The 26309-nt window shown below is 30.5% G+C and overlaps 1 protein-coding gene across 4 annotated transcripts in view; it reads right to left on the bottom strand.

Moving 5' to 3' along the window:
• Positions 1-15790, bottom strand: part of LOC117167042 — a 34029-nt gene extending 18239 nt beyond the window's left edge. For 3 of the 4 annotated variants that reach the window (XM_033351615.1, XM_033351614.1, XM_033351617.1), the window contains exons 1-2: positions 2108-2249; positions 1745-1896 (exon numbers count right to left, since the gene is read on the bottom strand). The gene's annotated coding sequence lies outside the window, so the exon portion shown is untranslated. Of the gene's footprint in view, positions 1-1744; positions 1897-2107; positions 2250-15396 lie in introns of those variants that run through there. The other variant, XM_033351616.1, reaches the window with a different exon arrangement.
• Positions 15791-26309: the final 10519 nt, after the last annotated feature.

The following is a 26309-nucleotide window of genomic DNA, read 5'->3' as shown; positions in this document are numbered from 1 at the left end:
CGCTGGAAGCGGGTGCAATTTTCCAGATTAGCACCCGCTCCCGGTGAAATCCTGCGGTTGTCCTTATGACAAATTTGTAATTATATATATATGTTGAAAAGATTTTATCGCGTTTCTCACTGCACATACATAAATTTAATTACAATAAAAAAACTAAAAAAAAATTTTAATCAATTGAGACACCGAAACATTTTTTGTGTGAAATAAAAAGCAATATTTCAGTTTTAAATATTTTCTTGTATTGCTCTGAGGCATGATCTGAACTGTTTCGTTTTCAGTGTTTTCGAACTATATTTGCGGTTCTCGTACAGAAGTAAATTTAACAAATAATAAAAATTCATTTGAGTGTTGTTTTTGACTTCCAATTAAACGTTTCGATCCTTATTAATACTACGACTGAAGAACTTTATTTTGTTCGATACGCTTTAATATGTATACTCTGAATGGCTATCTCATTTAGTAAATATATATTGAAATTGAAAATATTTCCGATTTCTGTATCAAATATTATAATATAAAAGATGGCTAAGCAAAAGTCAAGTGTTCATTGTAATTTTATTTCAATAATATTATAATCACGTTTCATTTAATTTTACGTTCAAACGCACCTACAGCCAACAAACAACATTTTTATGTTCTTTAGATCAATTTATTACTTGTGTTATTATTACTAAAGAAAATTTAAATAGAAATACAACGTGTGAAAAAACTCTACTAAGTATATGAATGTCAATATTTTATTTATTTATTTATTTATTATAACAATAATGCAATTATTATCGTAAGAATAATTGAATCAATTTGATAAATAACAATTTCTGTTCGATAAGAAAAACAAGTAAATGCTTCAGGGCAATAACAAAAGAAAAAGTACAATTTGCTGGCCTGTCAGTGATAATTGCTTCTTTTGCAAGTATTAATTCACCAGTTAGGGCACCTCACCTGTACGATGCACCGTCCCCCATCTAAGTTTAACCAAGCAAAGCACTATTTATCTTTCAAAAAGTGCGTTACAACTGCTTGGGGGGGGGGGGGGGGCATAGATTTTATGACGATTTGTAACGTAGGTGGACAGGGGTTATTGTTGAACGAAACATCACACATGTAGAATGTGCTTGACAAAAAAAAGTAATACATTTATTTTACAAGTATCTAAATATTTATTATATTTTTACGTTTTATGTTTTATTTCATAATGTTATGAAATTAAATATAAAAAAATTTGAATTGTTGAGTAGGGGGAGGGGGTCATATTATTGACATCACTATAGTGGCTTAAGCTTTGTGTGATGATCTGTAATGAACAAGAGGTGGGGTGGCAAAAATGTTCCAAATAACGTGACATGGTTTTTGATGAGCCCCTAAAAATGACATGCCTCTAAGTAGAGACATAAGAAATGACTTTTAAAGAACCTGTTATTTATTTAATTTATTTAATTGAACATTTTTTCCTTGACATATATTGAGAAGTCTCATTTCCTGTACCGAACGAGCCTAAGTTGAAGAAAATAACAAATGTTATCAGTTTTTTAGAAAAAAAAAATGGTTAAAAGTAAATCAGTCCATGATCCTAAACTATGTGAAAGGCTACAATCTTTAATTTCTGATTTAAATATGTTGTTAAAGGATTATAAATTTAAATATGTTGTTAAAGGATATTAAAATATGTATATATTGAAGAATTGTGGGGGGGGGGGGGCAATGATTATTAAAATAAATTCTCAGAAGCTGATTAGGTTCTAACCTTGAATTCACGCGACTCCAATCTTGTGGAATTCGATTCCCCTTGAAATAGGGCATACCCCTATTCTGGATGTTGTGTATAAATTTCCAATTCACCTCAGGGATACTCTCTCAAACACGATTGTCCACTACACCCCTCGTTTCTTCCAATACCTTGACAAAATTAAAAGCAATTAGAACGTAAAATGAAATTCTTTATTGAGAATCTGTATCTGTATAAGGTATTTATTATATTGGTATATGAATATGTTTTAGTCGCATCTTTAATTAGCAAATATTTTGCACCTTTCGTCAATTTCGCGTCGCGTGTCTCGAAAAACAGTGCATGGAATTGGAATACTATGTACGGGAATGTAGTACTCACTCTTGCGGTACTCGGGACTCATCAACGCGGTAATGGCTACGAGCTTGGGGCGAGATTTTTTCCCCGAACTTTTTTTTCCAGAGCCAAGCAGATTTCCACGAGGCAATCGTGCCGCGGAACCGGGCGAAAGGTGAGAGAGGTAGTAGAATCGTCTACGACGGACGACACGATACTGGCAAGCAGCACCAGAGAATCGGCTGAAATAACCGATCTGGGTTACCCGGCCATTCGTCTGTCTGTTCGTCATTCTCATATATGCCTTACGTTAATATCTACCTTCATTCTTTCATTTATTGCCGTCAAAGATTTGTCCCGTGTAATGGGTTTCCTTCATGAATCACTGATTCTTTAAAAATGTAACGTGTGTTGTCAAATCAAAAAAAGTGTTCTGCCAATGGTGATGCAGAATCGGTATCAAACGGTTGGTTTCGTTTATGAAAGAATAAGTTGTTGAAAATTTACCTGACTGTCTAGAGCTTTAGGATAGATCAAAAATTTTCAAACAATTTTGTATAATGTTAATTACAAGGGTAAAATACAATTCGTGAAAGATTAAAAGAGTCTGAGAATTGTTCGATGACTCTGAATATGCGAATATGCGAAAGTTTTAGTTGGCCTATCTCAAGATCTTGGACAGTCAAGCAAAGTGTAAACAGGTTAAATTTTTTATTTGATTCAGTGATTCCATTTTTTTGCAATGGTTTGTGATGGAATGAATATTATTCGCACAATTTCAAAGAATGCGCATAGACGACCCGTCGCAGAATTATCCACGCGCGACAGGTTACACATCAAATTTCCGGTAACGCGGAGAAATCAGGTAGTATCGGTTACCAAAAGAGGGTCAGTGACGATTTTTGAATAACATAAATGACTATGTAGTAGTAAAAGTCACGGAAATTGTAACGGTTTTATTCGAAAGCGGATAAAATGTTTTAATATTCGGTTATTAACAAATTGATAGCACACTAAACACAAGGCGTCAAATTTTGATCTAATAGATGATTAAAGTATAGGATTGTGGGTTTCAACCAATTATTTGTTTAAGACACTTCGAACAAATCGAAACCGTTAATTTGGTTGAAGCACACATCAGGACACCAAACCGTTGCACAATAAGGCGTATCGAAGAAAATAAAGTCCTCCCTTCCTATTTCTAATATAGATGAAAACTTTATTTCGGGAGACAAAAACGATCCACTAAAGTTTCGTTAAAAAATGTCTTCAACCTCCGCATCGTGCGTAGTTGTAAAGCAGAATGTATATGTATAAGGTATACATTATATTGGTACATGAATTATTCAAAGACCAACACATTTTTGTATAAGCAAGTGATTCTGTTTCTGTATAGCAACAATGCAATTAAAATATTTCTACCCTGACTAAAGCAATTGAAATTTTTTGAATAACTAGCAAAATTGACTTTTTCGTTATTTATTGAGTTTTATCCATTTTCTCGACTATTTTACTATGTAATATATGATATATGTTATCGGAAATTTTTTTAAATACATTTTATTAATAAAATATATTATAAAGGTTGAGATTAATATAATTCGTATTAATTTTGAATTTAAACAGAATTTATGTGACTGAATAAAACATAAATGTTTTCTGTTGTACCTAAATTTATGTCTTGTATAGTGACAAACCCACTTCAAAATTTCAAAAATAGATTTCTGGATCAACTTTAATTTTAAGTTTCAAAAGGCAAAATTAATTACTTTTAAAATTAATCTGTCAGTATAAATGCACAAATTTAGGTATACGAATACACATTTTTATTTTATTGAAATATTCAAAACTTATTTGATCGTGAAATAGAAATTATTATTCCACTTTTGGATATTTTCTTGTCATTAATGATATAAATATAAAAAAACAGCAAAAAAAGTAGACTTTTTATGATTTCCGTATCTTTCGATGGCATTATTGCAATACTTTGAACTATATTTTCTATATAGACTATGCGGATACACAGTATAGATAAACAGTTGATAACTACGGCACAAATAAAATAAAATTACAAGTGTATTTGTATTTTCCTACAGTAGATGTCTACTGTTTTTCCATTTGGCAACTATTTGATTTACTTCCGGATCAAGATTTCATACTGTAGGTTTTAGAGTGGCGAACTGCACAGTGGGCTAATTAAAGAATTTACTATTTATAATCCACAACAACCGTCAATTCTTAACCGATTTCGATGTTTTAAAAAATAAATTCTTATCATGAAATGCTTCAGAACAATACTAGACCCGATTTTTTAATTTCTTTCTATAGACTTAATCATTCAAACAAAACGAAAGACATTTTACCATTTTTTTTATCTCTGAAGAAAAAAGCGAGTTGAAATCACAATGTACCATTATCAAAGTACATATACTTTAGAAATATAGATCTTAAGGATTTAATACAATTGTTATGAACGAACTATATAAACCTATATTGACAATGGATATTATTATAAATATCTTAATGGACAAATTGTACCTTTTTAGATTTTTTTAACCTTACGGTTTTTTTTCTCTTCAAACTACTTTCGAATAAATTGAAAATTATAATTTGTGAACCCAGAGAAATGTTAACCTTCAATATTTTTATCGTTAATAAGAATATTATAAACGAAATAATAAGTATAAGAAATTTGTAACAAAAAAAAATTATTTTTTATACTAAATGCGATGGCAGGTACCTAAGTTGTAATATTTTACCAAGAAAGTGTGTCACAAACTCCCAATTTTCATTTTTAACAATATTAAAAACAAATATTAAATGTACCATTTATTGAAGAGACTTATTTTTCCTACTGAATCATGTTCCTAATAATTCAATAGTAATCTTTAACCAAGAAAGTTTATCACAAACTCTCAACTGTTATTTTTATTTCAAAATTCCTAATTAATAAATAAATAAGCCTTAATGAGCGGGTTTTTCCGTGTTATTATTTTCATGCATCTTGACAGTGGTAATTATTAATAATATTAATTATAATTTAAAGTAAATATTAACATAATATTAGCGTAAAAAGGAAACAAAGGAACCGTTCATAATTTTTAAATATTAACAGTCAATAAGACTAGAGTTAATCTTTTTGTTTAAATATCGTTGGACGCAGCTTTTAATACAAAGTTCTAGTGATAGAAATAATTGTAAAAATAATATTTTTTGCCAAAAAGTCTCAATTTGTTAATATTATTATATAACTATTCCCACTTATAATTATTGAGGAATTTACCTATTTAATACCACTATCAAGATGCTTACAAATATTAAAATTACAACGAAAAACCCGCTTGTTCAGGTGTACAATATTTATAGATAAACATATGTTAAAAAATTTATAAACAACATTAACCCAACGACAATTCAAAGTTCATAACGCATTTTTCTCGTAGAATATTACTATTGAGCTACCTAAGGCATGATTAATTGGAAAAAAATGGTTTTCGATAAAAAAGATACTAAACCTATTGTTCGTTTATTACATTGCTATTATTAATGAACATTTTTAACGTTTGAACTTTTCCATGTTGACAAATAAGAATTCACAATTGATTTTAAAGTAATTAGCTCAAAATGCTGTGAAATAAGAAAATAAAAAGTTTTTAACATGATTTTGAAAATGTCTGTAAAAATAATCATTGTGATTGTATTGATAATTTATGGTAATTTTTTATTCTGAACTGATGGTCAGGAAAAAATATACTATATAAATATATATCCTTCTGCTGGAGATTCTGACATTTTTACTTTAAAAAATGTGTTTTATCCTGTGCAGCGCCGCATTTAAGTACTAAATAACATAATTTATTTATAACAATTGGGTTTAATGGCCAAGTAAATATTTTTATTTTGTTGAATTACAAGTACTTTTATTCTGACACATACTGATTTAATTTGGATTTTTTTTTCAGAGAAAAAGAAATAATATTGTCAGAATACCTCACTTTGACGTTTTCTTGGTTTCCATAATTATGTAGACAGAACGTACGTAACTAAAAAATCAGACTCAGTTTTACGATATATCGTCTGATGCTGAGGATTTACAAAAAAGCCATATCGAAATCGGTTTAAAATTGTCAGCTGTAGTGCATTGTGAGCAGAAATTCATGAACCAGCCCATTGTGAACTGATCTATTGTCCATGATCATTGTGGTAACAATTTTATTTTATGTAACTGGAATTTTTTCTGATTCAAATAACTAGAAGTAATTCATTGATATCCAGATTATCCAGTGAAATCTTACTGCTTTTCTGTGAGCACTGACTGCTTTGAATTGAAATAAAAGGCAATTTGTATTATGTGCTGCATGAGACGAACTTTTTGAGTGAATCTCCTAATATAGCGTTTAACGTTAATACTTTTAGAGCTATGCTAATAAAAATAAAAAATAATTTTACTCTTTTAATTGAAGTCATCAAAAAATCCCTTAAAATCATTGAGATACTTCGAGCTGTTTGAATCAGTGAAAATTGATGGAGAATCAGTTACTTTTACACAAAAATCCAGCGAGTTTCATGAATTTCTTAGTAAATAAAGTTATTGATCTTTCATTAAATATTATACGAATTTTAGTGAATTTCTTTACTCTTAAAATAATGGGATTTAAGGGATAATCAATAGTCATGGATTCGAGCTCAGAGAGTGAGTTCTATGTGAACTTAAAAAAGTTAGCTATGGTACGATACTCTAAATATTTTTAGTGTACTTGAAAACATTTATTGAAATGTTCATCATTTATTTGAGGTTTCCAGGATTAATTTCTCCTTTTCATTTAGTTAGTTCAATATGTTTACATCAATATCTAATAACCAAAATGTAGAGTGAAAAAATGGTTTAAGAGTTTGTCGAAATATATTCCGTAAAACGTATTTTAAACAAGATAATCATGGCGATTTTCGAAATTGTATATTTCTTAATATTTAAAAAGAGTATGTATTTGGCAAAATATAAAATACATTTTAAATTAAAAAATTAATTTGTATAGCTTCTTCCTTTTAGAGATTCGGGATCCTTTCTCTGAACGGTTCATCTAAACATTTTGGTACAATTCGAAGAGTCCTATCAAATTTGACCCAGAAGTTTCAGAGTTTCATTTAATTTTATAGCAACCATAATGCGTATTGGATAGATCACAGATGCCTTAGGCTACGGAAATTCCTCCTTTTCTTATAGAATCCTCGATGAAGGCCTTCGCTAAGATATAATGATAACATAAAAGGCAAACACGAAAAAAATAACTTTTCCTGATAATAAAAATTTTCTCTTGTTTGCTTTCCAATAATAATATTAATATCGAGCAATAATTACTCTTTACTTTTAAAACAAGCCAGTGTATAAAGGCTATGTTAAAAAAATAATTACAGTTATAAGATAGTTATACACTAAATTCTTATTAAATAAAATATTTCTACATAAGCGAATACTAGAATCACAGGAAAAACATACGCATCATTTTTTTCGAGTTATTTGAAGGTACGCAAGGTCCTTTTTTGCATCGAAACAAATAAGGATGCAATAAGTTGACATGTTTATCATATGAAATATTCAGGGCATCTTTTATTACTTAAAGGTAACTTGTGTTGCAGATAGAGCGACTTTTTATTTGTGATAAAAGTTGTATTGGATTTTTTCTAAAACATTTGTGAATACTTCTAAATATACATAAATAATTAAACGAGTATTGACTTACTTTCAAGCTGTAAAACCTCTCTGAAGCTAGTTTGAATCTTTAGAGCCTACATTTTTATATCTCAAGACCATACTTTGACGCTGTTTAACCACAACTTCAATAATGTCCCTACATTGAATCTTTTGAGTCTACAACGTTCAAACTTCATGAAAATAAAGTAAAAATTATTTTTTACTTAGGTTGATTAAACTCATTGGTTATCTTAATGACTGAATGCACACTTAATTAACAAAAATATTTAATTCATGATTTTACCTAATTGTCATTAATTATTTATATATAAATCAATACTTCTTTGCAATGCTTAATTACAGAAAAATATTTTCTCTTAACTGAAAATGCTGAATATTTGTATGAGAATAATATTCATCATGAAAAATTACTAAATATTGTTGATTAATAAGTAATTATAAACATTTTGATCCATAACTAATTAATGTTTGTGTATTAAGCAGTCACGTATGTAATTGAGAATCACAAGAAATCATTGAGAGTTTCTTAAACATTTTTTTAGAGGACTATTACTATTACCGTGTCTACCACTTGATTTAGGATGAAACAGCATTTTCTTTTGTTAGAAAATGTTAACTGTTTAAATTTTTTTATCATATTTATTGGAGAATAAGAACAGCCAAATGTATGAAAAATAATTGACTACTCTCTAAATCTGAATCAGAGAAACGTAACTAATTGTCAGTGAAATTTCACTGATTCAAATAGCTAGAAATGGGTCACTGACAATCAGTGATAGGTTACTTATTGATTCAGTGAAATAACTACTTTTGAGGGTTGGCAGCCCTGCAGTAGGTCAATTAAGGAATCATAATAGAATAATATTTTAGTACATTCAATCGAAGAATCATAGCAAAAACTCAAAACATATCAATATGATCAAATATTAAACAGGTGAAAAGTTCCGATACTTTTAAATGACAAAAAACCTCACATATTAATTTAATTTCAAGATTGAACTTTCTTGTATAAGCCAGTTAAGTAAGTATTTCCTATATGAGTTAGAGTATAATTATCCCGCAGTTAATTCAGCAACTTGCAGCCCGAAAATTAAAAAAGTGATTTCATTAAGTAATTCTTCTTGCTACTTTAGTAAAAGAGTAACAGCAACGCTTAACTTAAAAATGTAGAGGTTATGCTTCACATGATTTACTCTGGTGTTACTGAACTGATTAGTGAAAAAGTCCGAAATCACGGATTAATCAGTGAAATGTCTAACTACTGTTTCAATCAGTGATTTTTTCACTGATTCATATTGGGAGAGTACTAATATCGAATTTTGAGACGACGAGACAATTGGGTATAAAACCAGTACTGTTATTGTTAATATAAACTTATTTTCTGATGAATATTAGATTGAATCTTGAACTCAATATTTTTATTTTTCAGTATAATTGGATTAATTATGATGCTGAACGACTTTTTTTTTTAATCTTCGCTTAATAAAGAGATAAAAAGATATTTTTATTTAAATCATCAAGTTTCACATCAAATTCAAATAAATAGTCTCGAGTTCTTTTAAAGCGTATAAATTAGAATACTTCTAAAAACCAGAACCAACACAGTAACAACAAGGGATCAAGTTTGTTTCGAAGCATTTTGCTCTAATGATCATTTGGCTCTCAAGATTATAATGATCTGTCCATCCGGATCAATTTGATCTTATTTTTTGATTCATTTGCCAGAGTAAACAAAAAGCGGCGAATTCTTGGTACTGGTATCATAACGAAATAACCTAAAAATGGTATCTAACCGCAAGCAAATCACAACTACACTTAACAGGTGATATTTTCTAATATGAGATTTCGTTTTTTTTAACATTTCAAGTACACTGCACGATTAGAAAACATAAAAATCTTGCATATGAGCTAAAGTACTCCAAGAACGCCAGTCATCTTGGTTTGAGTTCATACATGATCCCGAATCAGATTATTATGATCTCAAAAGTCGATCATTTACTCCGCCCGATCTAAATGCTCTTGAATTTGATATCATTTTTGTTGCATATCAAAATGATATTGATTGTGGTACCATTTTGAACAGTTTTATTTGCTGTAAATGTATATTGAACTCTTCAAAAATTGTTTCAAATATTTAACGACACAGAAAGTTAAAAAAAAAGTAATTATTCAATTTTCATGGATATCAAAAGATTTTGGACCTTGAACTATTCGACAAGTGCTAATGATTTTTATCGATGACATCCTAACGCGGATTTTTCAGTGCACTATGCTTTAGCCTCATTATCAAAAAATTCGATTAATAATATTTCTAAAAAAAACTGCGAATATCCTTGATATTTACATCACAGATATTATTTTATTTTTTCTAATAAATAACAAAACTTATTTTTATTCTTCCATGTTGGTGTGCGATTATAGAAAACTTGCTTTGATGCCACAAGTCCTACAGTAGTAGTTTGAGCTTTAAAAAAGGGTCTAATTTATCTTAAATACAGACCCTACTTTGGCGCTAAATGTCAAAAACGGCCGATTTCTGACACTTTTGGTGTCAAACTTGGGTCTAAATTACATTGAAATCCGTGTTTATTGAGAACCTACTTTACAGCTTCCAGCCCCTACGAAGGTAGGAGATACGGCTTCAAAGTAGGGCCCAAATTTCGACTCGGAAGACGTTTAGATCCTGGTGGGGTCCTCATCAGCGCTAAATAATTTTTTATTTTAATTTTAATGTAATTTTTTGTACTTTTATATGATGAGAATCGAAATTTGATAAATATACGTTTTCAATTATTTGTTAAGAATATTCCGAACCCAGTTCTTTGTAGGACAATATTTTTAATGATATCACTTCGAAAAAAAACTAATGTGTGCACCAAAAGATCTTAGTGTCTAAACTCCAACGAGTCGCGTTACGATTAATTAACATTTCATGATCAATTAAACATTTGTGTACAAAAAATACACGCTGGAATGCAAATATAACAGCTCTGGATCCTAAAGCCAATCACAAAATGAACTACGAAAAATAAGTTGTATATAATGTAAATAAAATATTATTGTTATAAACTATTACTCATTTCTGTCATAATTAAGATATATTGAAATCAAACCTGTTACACAGATATTTACTCTTACTCTCGACATTTTTTCAGACGCTAATTAGTCGTTTTTTCCAAGTCATACAACATCCATATTAGAAAAATGATAAAGAAACATTCACTTTATAACGAGACGCTCTAGACGAATAAGATCGCTTCTTTATAATTTTAATTACCTCATGATAGTTTTCGTGTTTAAGATTACAATTTCCATATTCCACTTTACTATTATACTGCACGTAGTAATACTAGTATAACCAATATTATAAAATACAAAAATTAGATTATCTTTTACCTTTAAAGTTTACAGAACTTGATACACAATATTACTCCTTAAAGATACGTGCGTGATAAATTGCAAATTGATATTATCAGATTTCTTCAAAAGTACTTAAAATAGGGAAACTATTGGCATGAAATAGCGGTTACTTCACGCGAATGAACAAAGAAATGAATGTACATGATTCCCAGAATGAAATATGCTACATACATTTATTCCCCAATCTTGTTACAATTTATTGATGCGTGACATATATTTAAATTGTGGAAACGGCAATATTTTACGCAAGAGTTGTAATATTAAACTGTGGAAAAGTGGACATTTTTTGAAAATGGTTTATAGTAAACTTTCGTATGTGAATTTAATTGTGTTTTAAAATTATTTCTACAGAGTATAAAAAACTTCACTTAAACCCACAAATTTGACATGATAATTCGGAACATTTTACAGTTATTATTTTGCATTCAGCCTACAAAATGTAATTCTCATGCTAAGAACTTTCTTCGGATGAGTTATTGCACTATAACTTTACAACTAAATATTATATATGTCTCATAAGCGAATTGTTACGTCTTCATGACTAAACGGTTTCACATCCAAGCTAGCATTAAATCATTTTCCTAGACACTTATGTTGACAGAAGTCATTGACAGGATATCTTTAGCTTCTCATTGACGGCTCCTATTTTTCAACTTTCAACCTCAACCGGATATAAATAAGTCACTTTTTGCATGTAGATGTTAATTGCTCAATACTGTGCACGCATAAAAAAGAAGCTTACTGCATATGGAATAATCTATTGACATCCGGATACACGAAAATAATTTCTGTATGCATCTACATATGTTTTAAAAAAATTATCACAAAATAAGGATTATACAAATTATAAATCTCTTTATTCATCTTTATTTCTTATTGCTGACCAGAAACTCTTGCACGCTGGGTCAGATAGCCATGGAAAATTAAAAGAAAATTGTTTGAAACTGAAAAAATATTCAATGCCCCAAAAATAAAAAAATTCGAGCAGGTGTTGTATTGACTGTCTAAGAGATTTATTAACCTTTGCCATAGGCTTCATATTCATCGTTCCTAAAAGGTGTAATTGATCGATGATAGGAGTAGCAATGATTGACTGTTGATAAGTTTTTTATTTTTAGCTACTAACGTAAGTAAAGAGGCGGTTGAATTGATCAATCATAACGATTTACATTTTTTTCATTTGTGAACGTACCTACTGATAATTCCTAGGGGGTGGTTTTGGCTCCCGTGAGTACAAATTTCATGACAGTCTTCTGTTAGGTCTGGCTTCATCTGTCTAGATTGTCGAATCTGAAAGATCTGATCTGGACCAGGACTGGTGCTGCTCAGCCAATCAAAAACAATAAAAGGTCTAAGCTATATCTGGAAAGCTATAATTTAGCCTAGGACTAACGCTGATCAGCTATCAAAGACCAAAAAAAGTTCTGAAAAGTACAAAAAAAACTTGACACTTTTGCCCAGGCCTAGGCCAGACTGGAGACCCGACGATCTGGTCTGGGCTGAGCCAGCACCAGAACATTTTTCTACATGGTCTGTTGCGGTTCATTTATTACAATTGCTTGACTTCAAAACCCAATATGAACATTGGTCATTATCATTGCTATGTTGTTCCAGCAACGCCGAGTAGTCTAAAAATTGTACATTTTTGTTGACATGAAATTATATTGAGAAATTCCACAAGCCCAATGAATTTTAGCACGTAGTTCTCATAGGGAAAAAGGCGTTATTGCACATTTTATTCAGAATAGTCAATGACAGGTGTATCGAGTTCACATTCAACATTTCTCTTTACAGTAATAAGTCATAGAACACGAATCAAACATAGATCTTTGAAATTTACTTCCTTATAAGCCTGGTTTATAGAGTCGAAAAATACCCCATAAGTCCTATTTCTTTTCGTGCGAATTGTGATTGTTTGTAGTAATTTTGTTTTAGAATAGAGTTGGAAAGACAATGCTTCATCTAAACTTTTCAATTTGCATTGAACTTCCCTGTTAAATTAAGGCAATAATCGATTAAAGTTGATTAAATTAATTAACACTGTTTTATTATTTATAGCGATATTCTCTTAAAATCTTGCTAAAAAGTTGAAGTTCTTTCTTTAGTTTTACACTTTTTATCCACTTTTAAATTAGAGTTAAGTAATCATTAATTTAAGGTATCAAGATATTTATTTAAATAACCTTTTATTATTTTTAGTGATATCCTATTTGAATACTGCCAGTAGGTGCGTTTTCCCTAAATATTCCACTTTTTGCCTATTTTTCAATTCAGAGTGAGGTAATAATTAATTAAAGTTAACAAACATAATTGTTTCCAAATTTTATTATTGAAACTTGCGGCTTTTTCTAAAACTTACAGCTTTTCTTTGGCTTTTTAGTTATAAATATATAATACATTAACGTCCAGAAAAACAATTTTTTAAATAGTGTTTTATTTTTTGGAATAAATTATTTCTACTTTCTTGATAATGTTCAGAAACATTTTATGTAAACGAACAGGCACTCAGTGACTACTTTAAGAAAAAGTTACATACAAAATATAATCCATATGGAAAATTTGAGAAATATTTCAAATATATGGTTTTATTTTAGAAAAATATATCCGCAAAAAGAAAGAGATTGTTTAAAAACATTATTCTCTCCGACGTTTATTTATTATTTGTCTATGACTAGAAAGTCAAAACAAAGCTAATTTTTTTTAGAATAAACCAAAACTTTCTTCAATTATTTAAGGAAAATATTATTAAAAATAATAATAACAATAAATTGTTTAGAAAATTTATTTAATCACGTAAGCGTCAGTAGAAAAGAATATTTTATGTACTCTGAACAATTTCTACTAAATGAAGGCACAGAATTGTAGAAATTATCGCCAAAAACTCGCACTACCCAATTTTTTACGTAAGAGTTTTTTTGGTACACTATAAAACAGACTACTGGAGAAATTTTAATGATCTAATTGAGACACCTGATATTGATGATTCCTATTAAGATTGACAAAAGTTTATTTTTCTTTATTTTTCTATATTTTTTGAGACTACTGATAAGAGTTATTAGTATCCCTTGATCAACTTTTATAAGGGTCGCTATTATCAGCTACCAATGGTTGTTATTGATCGTTTATAGAAGCTGTTCTTTACACCATTAAAGGCTGTCTGTTACTGTTTTTAGTGGTCGTCATTAATTGTTACTTAGGACTATTAATGACCGTGACTAATTATTGTGTTCGCGTGTTCACTGTTGTGATTTAAAATTTAAACTGGGTTGATATGATCCATTATTTGCAATTTATTAAACTTTAACTTATGTTAAAGTTTGCATTTGAAGGTTATACAATTTCTGATTTATCTATTTTAATGTCATAACAATCTTTTTTTTTGTTGTCTAAATTTATTCCTACACATGTGCAGAATATGCTGCTGATGTGATATTCCAATATTCGAAGTAATTGGAAAGTTACAACTGCCAGAACGACTAAAGTGTACTTATTGTTTAAATCGCTCTTGAACTTTCAAACACGTTTTTCTCGAAACAACGTTTTTCAAATTGGCCGACATGATATCTAAAAAACGGTTTGACCTATTGCTTTGAAATTTGTAGGGTAGATTTATCACATTTGTACGTATCGCCTGAACTACGATTTAAAAAAAATTCCAAGAAGTTTTTTTTTTGTAAGAAAATAATCGATAAAAGTCCTAAAATTTGAAAAAAAAGTTCAAACCCGTGGCGACATACGCATCATAATAAAGATTTTGGGTTCAAGCTTGCACAATTTACTGTTTAAATGTGAATAAATATATAGTGAAAAGTTCAAAGTTGTATATTGTTATCGTTCGTCAAAACAAAACCCCAGAAAAAGGTAAAAAACGGGCCGTCACAGGGGGGACCCCCTTAAAGGCAAGCATGGACAATTTTTTCATAGTGAAAAATAAATGTTTAATTATTAAGTAATTCAGGCGATAAGGGCACACCAATTTTTACCTGGGATAATGATCTGTGGGCTGAATAAAAATTAATTTTACTGTTACTCGTAGTTCAAGACTGATGCCAGCTTGAAGCTAATAAATACACCTCATCTAGTAGGATGGCCACCATTTGTATAAAACTAAGTCAAGTGCTGCTCTCATTAAATCATAAAATAGAAAAATCGCTTAACATTGACATAATTGAGAATTGCAAACAATTAAATCACCACTTACACTATGCTTTTGCTGTATCCTTTCTATCGACGATCGAGTGTGAGATAGCCACATCCATAAATCATCTCTTTCAAGTACCAACCGATCAAACAACTCCACAAATGATAGTTTTTGATTAAACGCCTATGGTAAAAGTAGTGCCTATTTTTTCGCCCTCTACAGTATTCTCAGTCTCCTCATTGTCCTTTAAACAAAACTTGGAAAAATACACAATCACTAAAGAATGTCACCGATTTTCAAGAATCTCCTCAAATCCGAATTTCACAAAATAAACGTAAATACGAAACCGTTCTCTGCTCTGGAATGCCAAACAACAAATTAAAATTCTAAACTCGTCTAAAGGCCGATAGTTGTTAATCTGAATGACAGTACTTAAATTGAAATCTTATGAACACAAGGCAATTATCAGCTTTCCAGATTAATCACGTCGAAGGGTTATAACACTACTGATCTCGTGACTCACTAACCGACTCTACCAATCAAAATAAAACATGCAATGTATCTGCGATCGTTGCTTGAGACTGGATATTGATGAAAGGCATGCGGTGCATACTAACCTTTGGAGTGCGTTATGGGTCTAGATCCGTTCCGTTTATGTGTCCTCTTCGCCTAATGAACGCACTAACGTATAACGTAACGGTTGACTTATAGGAGCGACAGCAAATAGCTGTATCATTAGGGACTAATCCCCGTACTCCATGCACTGATTATTATGATTAATTGTTGGGAGTTGCAGCCAAAAGCGGACAAATGGTTAGTGGGCCCAAAAACGTGCTGAAATCAAAGACGCTCGAAATTGACACATGGGACCCTAATGGTCCTTTTTCATTCTTCGTACTCGATTCACACATGGCTGATGTGTATCGCACACTGGGTACTTTGATAGCAATACTGAAATACTCACAATACCACATGTGTACTGCTGATCGCGGACCCAAAGAAGTAACCTGGTCTGGCATTCTCCCAAATTCGTCAGTGGGTCAGGCAGTAGAGCGGCCAATGCACAGACGTTCTCCATCATCTGACAACCTTGACCACGAATTGAACGCCCTTCATCTAAAATTAGGGTCACTTGGAACACTTTACGGTCGAATCAGTATCCTTGCGACTTCTTTTCATAACTGCACTAACCTACTTCACTCACTACACAGGATATCAACTTTTTGTACAGGATGTGGGGTGTTCTGTTTCGGGAAATTTGATGCGCAAGATGTAAGAACTGAATTGAATAATTCGAACTACATGGAGAAAGGCATTATGAATCCTGGAATAAAATGTCGCGAGCAATATTGACTGATTAGCAATATTGACAATACCTCACTGCACTTAATATTAGAGTACTTTATCTCGCATGGTTTTGAATTAAATGTTCAATTCTTTCAGCTTCATTTATCTTTACATTCCACATTAATAGATTGACAATAATGAGTAATAAAATTTAGTTTCTATTTTGTTTGTACTTTTTTATTTTGTTATAGTTATTAATAAAATAAAAATTTTGTGTATATTGCCGAATACATAAGATAAATTAACAAACAAAAATAGATTAAAGAGAGTTATTGGAAGTATATGTACGCTGCGCCAAAGAACTAACTATAGAGATAAATTTTTGTACGAACATCATATCAGTAGATGAGTACATTTTATTTAAAAAAATTATATTTTAAATAAATTCAATACAGGAAATTAAAATGTATGAAACATCCAGAAATGTATGTCGCATGTCCGGTTGGCTGATATAGCATACAGAAGAGTTCACCTGACAGTAACATCTGGCATGACCTCACAATAGGCGTGGATTCAGAATAACGTTCTCTAATCCCCACAAGAATGCAAAATATTCTATTTTCTATCTGTAAACCAGACACTTAATTTAATTGCACCTCAGCAGTAATAAGAAAGTGTCAACGAACGATGCCTGAAAACAATTTTTAGAATTATAATTTTGTTTCAATAATAAATATTAAATAACATCAGCTTTATTAACTATTTGGCGCAGTATATTTATTCTTAATCTTACCATGAAATTTAGACTCTAAGTTTCCGAGAACTTCACTAAATTTTTCAATATTAATTAATTTATGCAAAAACTGTATCAGACACTTATTTTAAATATATTATTTAATTTATTCAATTATTCAGTTTAAGAATTTATTAATTTTTAAATAACATTTTTATTATTTTTTCAATTGAAATAATTTTACCTGAAAAATGGTTGAATGAATGAACTTTTCGGTTAATTAAACTGTCTTTCCAGTAGATCAATTAATTGCTTATAGTCGAGAAATCTATCCACCCATAAGCTTCAATGATATTATTTGTACACATTCATTCATACCTATTTATCTAAACAACACGCAAAACTGTTTTTTATCTAAAACAGTAAACATGGAAAAACTTTATTATGTCGTTCTCAAATACACTCTATTTCAGACTAATATTTTTAATTAAAAAGATTTTATCGCAAATTTCCTCAATTTAGAAAACCCGTCTACTTTTGAAAAAAAACATGAAAGGGAGCAACACGTTTTTAATACAATCCGAAGCATATTTTTAACGAGAAAGGTCATAGCATTTAAAAAAATTTTAATTTTGAAGGCCGTTAAAACGCATGAAATAATACTTATAGTGAAAAATGAGCATCTTTCAGAATTTAATGTTTGAGATAAATGAAGCATTAGCTGTCAAATCTACTGAAAAATTTAATCTATTTTTAGGAATTTTAATTAAAGTTCTAATATTTGTTCTCTTGAGTGTTGAAAGGAAAACGCTAAAATAATGTATGAAAAATTCAAGAAACTGAGGAGATATTCAAAATTGAAAAGTTTATGCCTTTTTTAAACTTGCATAACGATGACGATTTTAGTTATATTAAGAGGTTTTAATTGTTAAAAAAAAAATTCATAAGAATTTTTGATTTTTTCAAATACAAATTTTTAAACTGAAGTTTAAAGAAATCTACCCACCGCACGGGGACATCTTCATCGCGCGCTGCGCGCCCGGCTCACAAGTTTCCTCGTTCTTTGGCCTAGGGCGCGAGACTGTTCGATCTCGTGCTTCGCGCTCGGATATTCACTCTTTGCACTTGAAACACTTGAATGAAACTGTATCAAAAAGATCTCCCTTAGATATTAGTATTTGTATGCGTCTTCATATTCTGAATTGTTAACGTAATTAAATGTGCATAGTTAAAGATTAAGGTGCTCAAAGCTCTGTAGGCTGAATTATTTTTATGAATTGTCATTTTATGAATCTTATGAATTTTATGCATTAGAATTAATTTTATGCATTAGCATTTTTTAAATTATCTCGAAAAAAAAACTACAATACTTTTTTCAGACATTCTTCTCTACCTCGCTTTGTTATTTTAAAAATATGATTTTTGTTTTCATGTTATATTTTAGAAATAAAACAAAATATACCACAAGTCTTCTTTTACATTTTTACGTATCTCGACTTTTGGCGTAATATTGGAATTTTCGATTTTTTTTATAGCAATTTTGATGAATAAACTAAAAAAAGGAGTTCTGTCAAAAATGGTACATGGAAATATTTTGGGAATTTTTAAACACTAAAAATCCTCCAAAAACTTTCCCCGTATTATGCTTCGCTTATAGGATCAAGATTTGAATTTTCGATTTTCTGCATACTACTTTCGTTGAAAAGAAACATAATGACGAGTTTTATTGAAAAAGGGTATAACAGATTTTGTAGGATTTTTAAAAGCTATAATTTCTGTGTAGGAATTTCTTCTTCTTTTGCGTTGTATGGTTCGAAATTTTAATTTTATAGTACCAAATTTCGGACAATTTTAATACTTTCTCAATCATAAATGATGAGAATGTAGTAAATTATAATAAATTTGTATCTCTTTTTTGGGTACAAAACTTTTGTTTATCAATTTTTTTTCGTACCTTTTTCCATTTCTCCACTTTTTCATTTTTATTTTTTATTTCATTTTTATGATTAAGCTTAAAACTACGCGTCTCATCAAAACGTGATTGACAAAAAATGTATGAGTGGCTTGGTGCACAATTTTTATCAAATCATTTTTTTTTCTTCTTGACTTGCGTCGTTTTTCCACAAATGCGTTATTTTTAATGTTATTTTTCACAAATGAAACAAAAACTAAGTTTTTTATAAAGAATTGATTATTAAGAAATTTGGACATCTTTTTGGGGATCACAATTTTTGTTTATTCATATTTTATCGTAAATTGCATGGTTTGACTACAATATGGAATTTTTAATTATTTTTTGTACTATTATATTCAGAATTTTCGATTCGTTAAGAAAATTCAAAAAGTTCTTATGATCATCTTGTAGGGCTTTAAAAAACGATGCCATTACCAAAACTTGATTTTCGGATTCATGGGGTCTCACAGCGTGGAGATCCGTTGACAAATTGTGGTTTCAAATTTCTGTCACTACTTATACGTTGTTGATCATAAATGATATGAATGTAAAAACTTTTTGAATTTTCATTCAATTTTTTATAGATAGCATACAATGTGCTCTAAAAGCCCTCTAAATATAAAATAGGGTTATCTCTCAGTTTTCGAGAAGTAATTAAAAACAAGTGTAACAGCGTACCATGGCGTACGTTGGTAATTATTTCGCGAGAACTGAGACTTACCAATTTTTGATTTACAATGCTTTTAGAGAACATTATAAGCTATCTGTAAAATAGATTAAAGAAAATCTAATATCGATTTTTTTTAAATTTACTTTAAACATTCATTTTTGAAAAATCAAAAAAGTTTTTGTAATTTTTTGGTGAAAAACATATTTAAGCTCCTGAATATAATAAGGGCACATTCAATTCTTTCGCCTGGAGTGGAAAGACCCCTTTGAGAATTTCAAAAGCTTAAAGATATAGAATTTCATCACGCATCTTTTTTTCACCTAAACAAAAAGTTTCAGCTTTTTTTAGTTTCCTAATAAAAGCGAAAAACTGATTTTTTTGGAACAATCTATTTTAATTCGTTCTTTTAATTCAAATCGTGTTCAGCCAATCAGCTTATGAAATGTTTAAATATAATTTTTAGAGATGTGGTCCAAAATGCCCTTTGACTGAAAGCGAAAAAATAATTTCAAAATTTATTTAAAGAAAATAATAAATAATTTTTTCTGATGCTCGGCGCATGTCAGAATTCATTAACTTCCATCTTTTCGTTTATCAAAAACATTTTTGGCAACAAAAAAATCCAGAGCGAAAGTTGTTTACTACAGTACATAGAAGTTTTCAGAAAAATGTTAGCCTAAACGAGTTGATATTCAAGAAATTGTTAATGTATCAAGTCGCTGGCGGGTATGTGATACTCGCGCACTACCGCTAGAATCTCAGATCCTCCTCAGGCTCGATTTTTAGTCCATGTCATACAACTGAAAAATTTTCTCTTACAATTATGAATTGTTTGATGTGATATTTAAACCACATAATCTGAATGGCTAAATACAATCCCTCAAAGTACGGATTTCGAAAAATGGCCTGTTTCTTGTTTTTGTTTCTAATTGATTGATAATGTAATGCATTCTATGCGCCTGGGAAGGAGCAAACCATCACCGTGAGTGTAGCCATGGTAAATGGAATGACTTATTATTCAATGAAACAGCGAGATGTCCCAAATTGTTATTTTCTCGACGATACTGTAAACAGCGTAATCAAAGGTTCATTACAAAACGACGAGATGATTAAAAAAAGAGAGAAGAAAATCGGTTATTCCGTTAAATTTCTGTTGAAAGTTTTCGTAATTTTGAATACCTTGCTCCTCTCTTCTCATATTCTAACACGATAAATGCTAAAGATTACACTTGAAGGGTATGCAATTCGCAGCCATTTCTTCAGCAATTCCTTTTCCAAAATTTTCTACCGAAAACTCTGCAATCATCAACATTCATTATTTTTTTCTCTTTTTTTTTTGAATCTTTCTTTAAAAAACAACCTCGAACATAAGTGCTTGCTTCACAATAAATGTGCTGTTGCTCGGAAATGATGCACTATTTTGTTTCCAACAAGATAGTTACATTTATAATCAAATGGAATAATTATCAACTGAAAGGATGAAGCTAAAAACATGAATTGTCAACAAATAGTCGCACACTCAACCAAATAGTTGAATATATAATCAAAAAGATGATATGTTAAAAAAGAATATTAATTCATTACAAAAAAGTCAAATTTTCAAATAAGTAGTTGAAGTTTCTATACTACAAAAAGATCAATTTTCAACCAAAAATGAAATGTTTAAATTTTTTTTAAAGAAGATTAATTTTCATCTGAAAAAATACGAATTTGCAACAAAATAGATACTTTTTCAACAAAATTGTTAACATTTGGATCCCAATGGGAGAAATTATCTTCAAAACGGTTAAATTTTCAACCTGAAATTTTGATATTTTAACCAAAAAGTTAATTTTCTATCAGGTAGTTAAATTTAAAAAAAATAGTTTAAGTTTTAACTAGATAATTAAATTTACTACCAAAATAGTTAAATTATCAACCAAGAGTATGAATTTTCATCAAAAAAGTTTTTCTGCTAACAAGTATTTTTTGCCATTTTTATGTATTTTCGAGCCTAAAAGACAAATTATCGAAAAAACCTGGGGCTTAAAAATTGCCAGGGAACTTGAATGCTACCCGAATTGCACAACAACAGGGGAGAAGCCATTGTATGGGGGTATTTTCAAATTTCGTGCCTTTATAGTTGCATTCGGATTGACCATTCGGTCAAGTCCCTGCATCTTCGAATCAAGATTATCACAGTTTTGATAGTTGCGTTCGAAACTTCAAATGGATACAAGTGTCAAAAATATATTGGTTATATTATGTAGTAATTACAAATAATAAAAGTGTTTAATTAATAATGAAGTGATACATGTGGACTGAGAAGTGAACGTAAATTTTTTTCTGTGCCAATAACATTATGGAATGGCTGCTGAATGACACATACTATAAAATAGTAATAATATTCTGCGCTTCCAGTGGGCGAAGAGTGAATTTCGTTTAACGCTTATTTGCTACATAAAAAGGGTATGTTATGAATAGACAGGATATGTTTGGAATAAAGTGAATAAAATATTACATGTGAAAACTTTAAATTGACATCACCTACATTTATTTACAGCGATGAGAGCAAAAAGGTGAATCTGAAGATAACCCTGAAATGATGACAGATCGACCCGTCATTTTTATTATACTTTCGGTTAATTATTCTTTACCAAAGGAATGTTTTTTGGTTTTGTATGTTCATTACTGACAGTGTCGACAGTAACAATTTAAACAATAATTACTTATTCATAATTTAACAATCATTGCAACCACTGAAATAAAATAGAGACTCGTTGGTGATAGGATTGTATCAGAAATGAATATAGACATGATATTTTAAGCCAGAATATTATTACTATTTTATAGTATGTGTCATTCAGCAGCCGTTCCATAATGTTATTGGCACAGAAAAAAATTTACGTTGACTTCTCAGTCCACATGTATCACTTCATTATTAATTAAACACTTTTTATTATTGGTAATTACTACATAATATAACCTATATATTTTTGACACTTGTATCTATTTGAAGTTTCGAGCGCAACCATCGAAACTGTGATAAACTTGATCCGAAGATGCACGAACTTGACCGAATGACCGATCCGAATGCAACTTTCAAGGCGCGAAATTTGAAAATGCCCCTGTACAGTGGTTTCTCCCCTGCTGTTGTGCAATTCGGGTAGCATTCAAGTTCGCTATACATGTAAGCCAGCAGTTTCAGGCAGGCTGAGAAAGGGATGACGGAAAGGGAGAGTTTGGCGTCGTTACATTTTCAGCCAAAGAGATTGATTATGAACTACACGGATGAAGCCCAGAACAGTAATTTTCAACAAACCAGTGCCACATTCAACCCAATAGTTGAATTTTTAAACAAAAAGATGAATATGTTCAATCAAGAAGAATTTTTAACGAAAAAGATCAATTTGCTACCAAAAAAAGACGAATTTGCACAAAAATATATGGATTTTCAAGGATATAGTTATATTTTCAACTGAATGCATTATTATCTATTTAAATTACAAAAAAAAAAATTTATTATAATTTATTTTAAAACAAAATTTTAATGCATAGCTTATTTAGTTGCTCTGTATTTTTGTGTTTGTTTTATAGTTGTTTGGGGTTTCCGATTAAAAATTGTGTTGAGTATTGGCCTATTTTGCTTTGTGCAGTAACGGAAGATAGAATTTCGATAAATTTTCTACATTCGCCCGTTCATTAACCAAGAATGTCTTGTCAAAGCCGTTGGTTTTTCTGGAGGTTTGATGTGGTCCCTTTTATGCTCATATGTTCTTGTTTTGAGGTATCTTTTGGTTTGTCTTATGCAGCACCCATTAAATCCTCCGCATGGAGTGCAATAAACTATATTTGATTGCAGGTCTTGGTTCACCTTGTATTTATTTTTGCTAACAAATCGTGACAGGTCATACACGTTTTCTGCTAGTTCTGCTATATGTTACTGTTTATTTTTCGGTGTTGGGGGTTGAGCCTCCTGTGATTTTTGGGTCGCGTCGTTTCTTTTGTTCTGGTTTTTGGTTAACATTTTATTTGTTAATTTCAAATTTTCCTCGTGGAAAGTGATGTTCGATAATTTTATGGCTCTGTCTACCAGGTTGTTGATTGCACCCCTCCCTTTTTGTACGAAATGGTTTGATGACAGTGAAAATGTAGATACTTGCCCGACCAGTTGGGTTTCTGATACAAATTAGTTTTAATCGTGTCATTATCTTGGTAAATAGAGACATCCAAAAATGCGATTCTATTATTTTCTTCAAGTTGATGTGTGAATTGCAATTTACTGAACTTGTTATTAAAAATTGCTAGAATATTGTCTAGATCTTTTTCAGGTATTCCTGTTCTGAATCGTTCAAAACTAAATCAGATAGTATTGAAGATAAAGGGGATCATATAGGAAGACCATGTTTTTATTTGTAAATCTTGTTATTATATTTAAAAGTTAAGTTGCGGAGACACAATGATAAGGCTTTAAAAAATTGTGTTTTTGGAATGTCAGTTATCGGTTGTATCTGATCCCACCTCTTTTTCACGCTTGCTATTGCTAGTCCTATTTTTCATATTAGTAAACATTGACTTTACATCTAAGGACACCAAAATGTATTCCTTTGGTATTTTTACATTTTTTAGCCGCTTAACTAATTCAAAACTATTTTTCATTTATGATTTGGGGGGTTCAACCGTGTGTTTTATGTTTGACGTATAAATGACGCTAGAGAGCGTACGGGACTGTCTGAATTGGATATGACACGTCTTAAGGGTGTACCTTCTTTGTGGTGTTTATAACTGCCATAAATTAAGGGTATTGTTCCATTTGCTGTTTCTAAGTTTGTAGCTGTATCATTACCCACGTATTTTTGCTTTTCCGAGTGATTGGTCATATCTGTGATATCTCTGTGTTGCTAGTGTAGTGTCTTTATTTACCACCGTGAACTTTTTTTATCCCCCAATATTGTCTCCATTTTCTCCTCGTAATCATCCCGTTTTGCTATGATTGTTCTGTTACTTTTATCTGCTTTAGCGAAAAAATTTTAGCGTTATCTTTTAGAAACTTCCTATCATTTTCACGTTTTCCGAATCTCTATATTTGTTAAGTGCACTAAAATCTTTACAACAGTCTTTATTTCCGAATTCACATGGAGTTGTTTTTCCTTTAATTCTTCTAATTTTGTTATGCAATTAATTTTGCGATGCTTGAAAATTTGATATATCTTTTCGGCGTCGAATTAGAAAAAATCGACATACAAGACAAGCGATAGTGCCTCCCAAGTTCAAATTTAGCCCCTACTTTAAAGCCATAACTCCTACCTTAGTAGGCGCTGGAAGCTGAAAAGTAGATTTTAAATAAGCAGCGATTTCAATCAAATTTAGACCCTACTTTGACGCTAAAAGTGTGCGTAATCGGCCGTTTTTCCACATTGAGCATCAAAATAGGGTCTGTATTTATCACAAATTAGACCCTCTTTTAAGGCACAAACTACTACATGTAGGGCTTGTGGCATCAAAGCAGGTACTCTATAATCTCACACCAATATGGATGGATAAAAATAATATTTGTTATTTATCAGAAAAAATAAAATGATTTATGTGATATAAATATCAAGGATATTCGCAATTATTTTTCAGAAATATTATTAATAGAATTTTTTATTATGACGCTAAGGCATAGTGCACTAAAAAATCTGTTAATACTAAGAAACGAACCCGAGATCGCACGCACGCATTGAGTATTTACCAAACGCCCCAACTGATTCAGCTAACGGAACGCGTTAGGATGTCTTCAATAAAAATCATTAGCACTTGTCCAATACTTCAAGGTCCAAAATATTTATAAATTCGAAACAATTATTCGAATAATTACTTTTTTCAAAGATCTGCGTTGTTAAATATTTCAAAACATTTTTGAAGAGTTCAATATAAATTTGTTCTGTTTTTTAGAAATATTCTACGCTGTATGCTTTATAAGAACTTGAGGCTACATATATAAATTTGATTATATTTTATTTATTACTTAAATGAATACAATGTCAAACTTCCTGATTTCAATAGCAATATCTTTTTATCCCTTTATAAGAAAATATTTTTTAAAAGTCGTTCAGAATCATAATTAATCGAATCACACTAAAAAAATACCAATATTTAGTTCAAGATTCAACCCAATATTCATCAGGAAATAAGTTTATATTAACAATAACAGTACTGGTTTTATAACCAATTGTCTCGTCGTCCAAAAACTCGAGATAAGTAGTCAATTACACAGCCACACAAAAAAGTGTGCGGATCTGGTAACAAGACACACGTATTCCTATGGATTTTGGGGCGCTGAATTCAAATTCGGTATCAAAAATCAC

This window comes from Belonocnema kinseyi, chromosome 2, assembly GCF_010883055.1.
Source record: "Belonocnema kinseyi isolate 2016_QV_RU_SX_M_011 chromosome 2, B_treatae_v1, whole genome shotgun sequence".
In the NCBI taxonomy this organism is placed as follows: domain Eukaryota; kingdom Metazoa; phylum Arthropoda; class Insecta; order Hymenoptera; family Cynipidae; genus Belonocnema; species Belonocnema kinseyi.
This window is presented reverse-complemented; position numbering and strand designations above follow the sequence as displayed.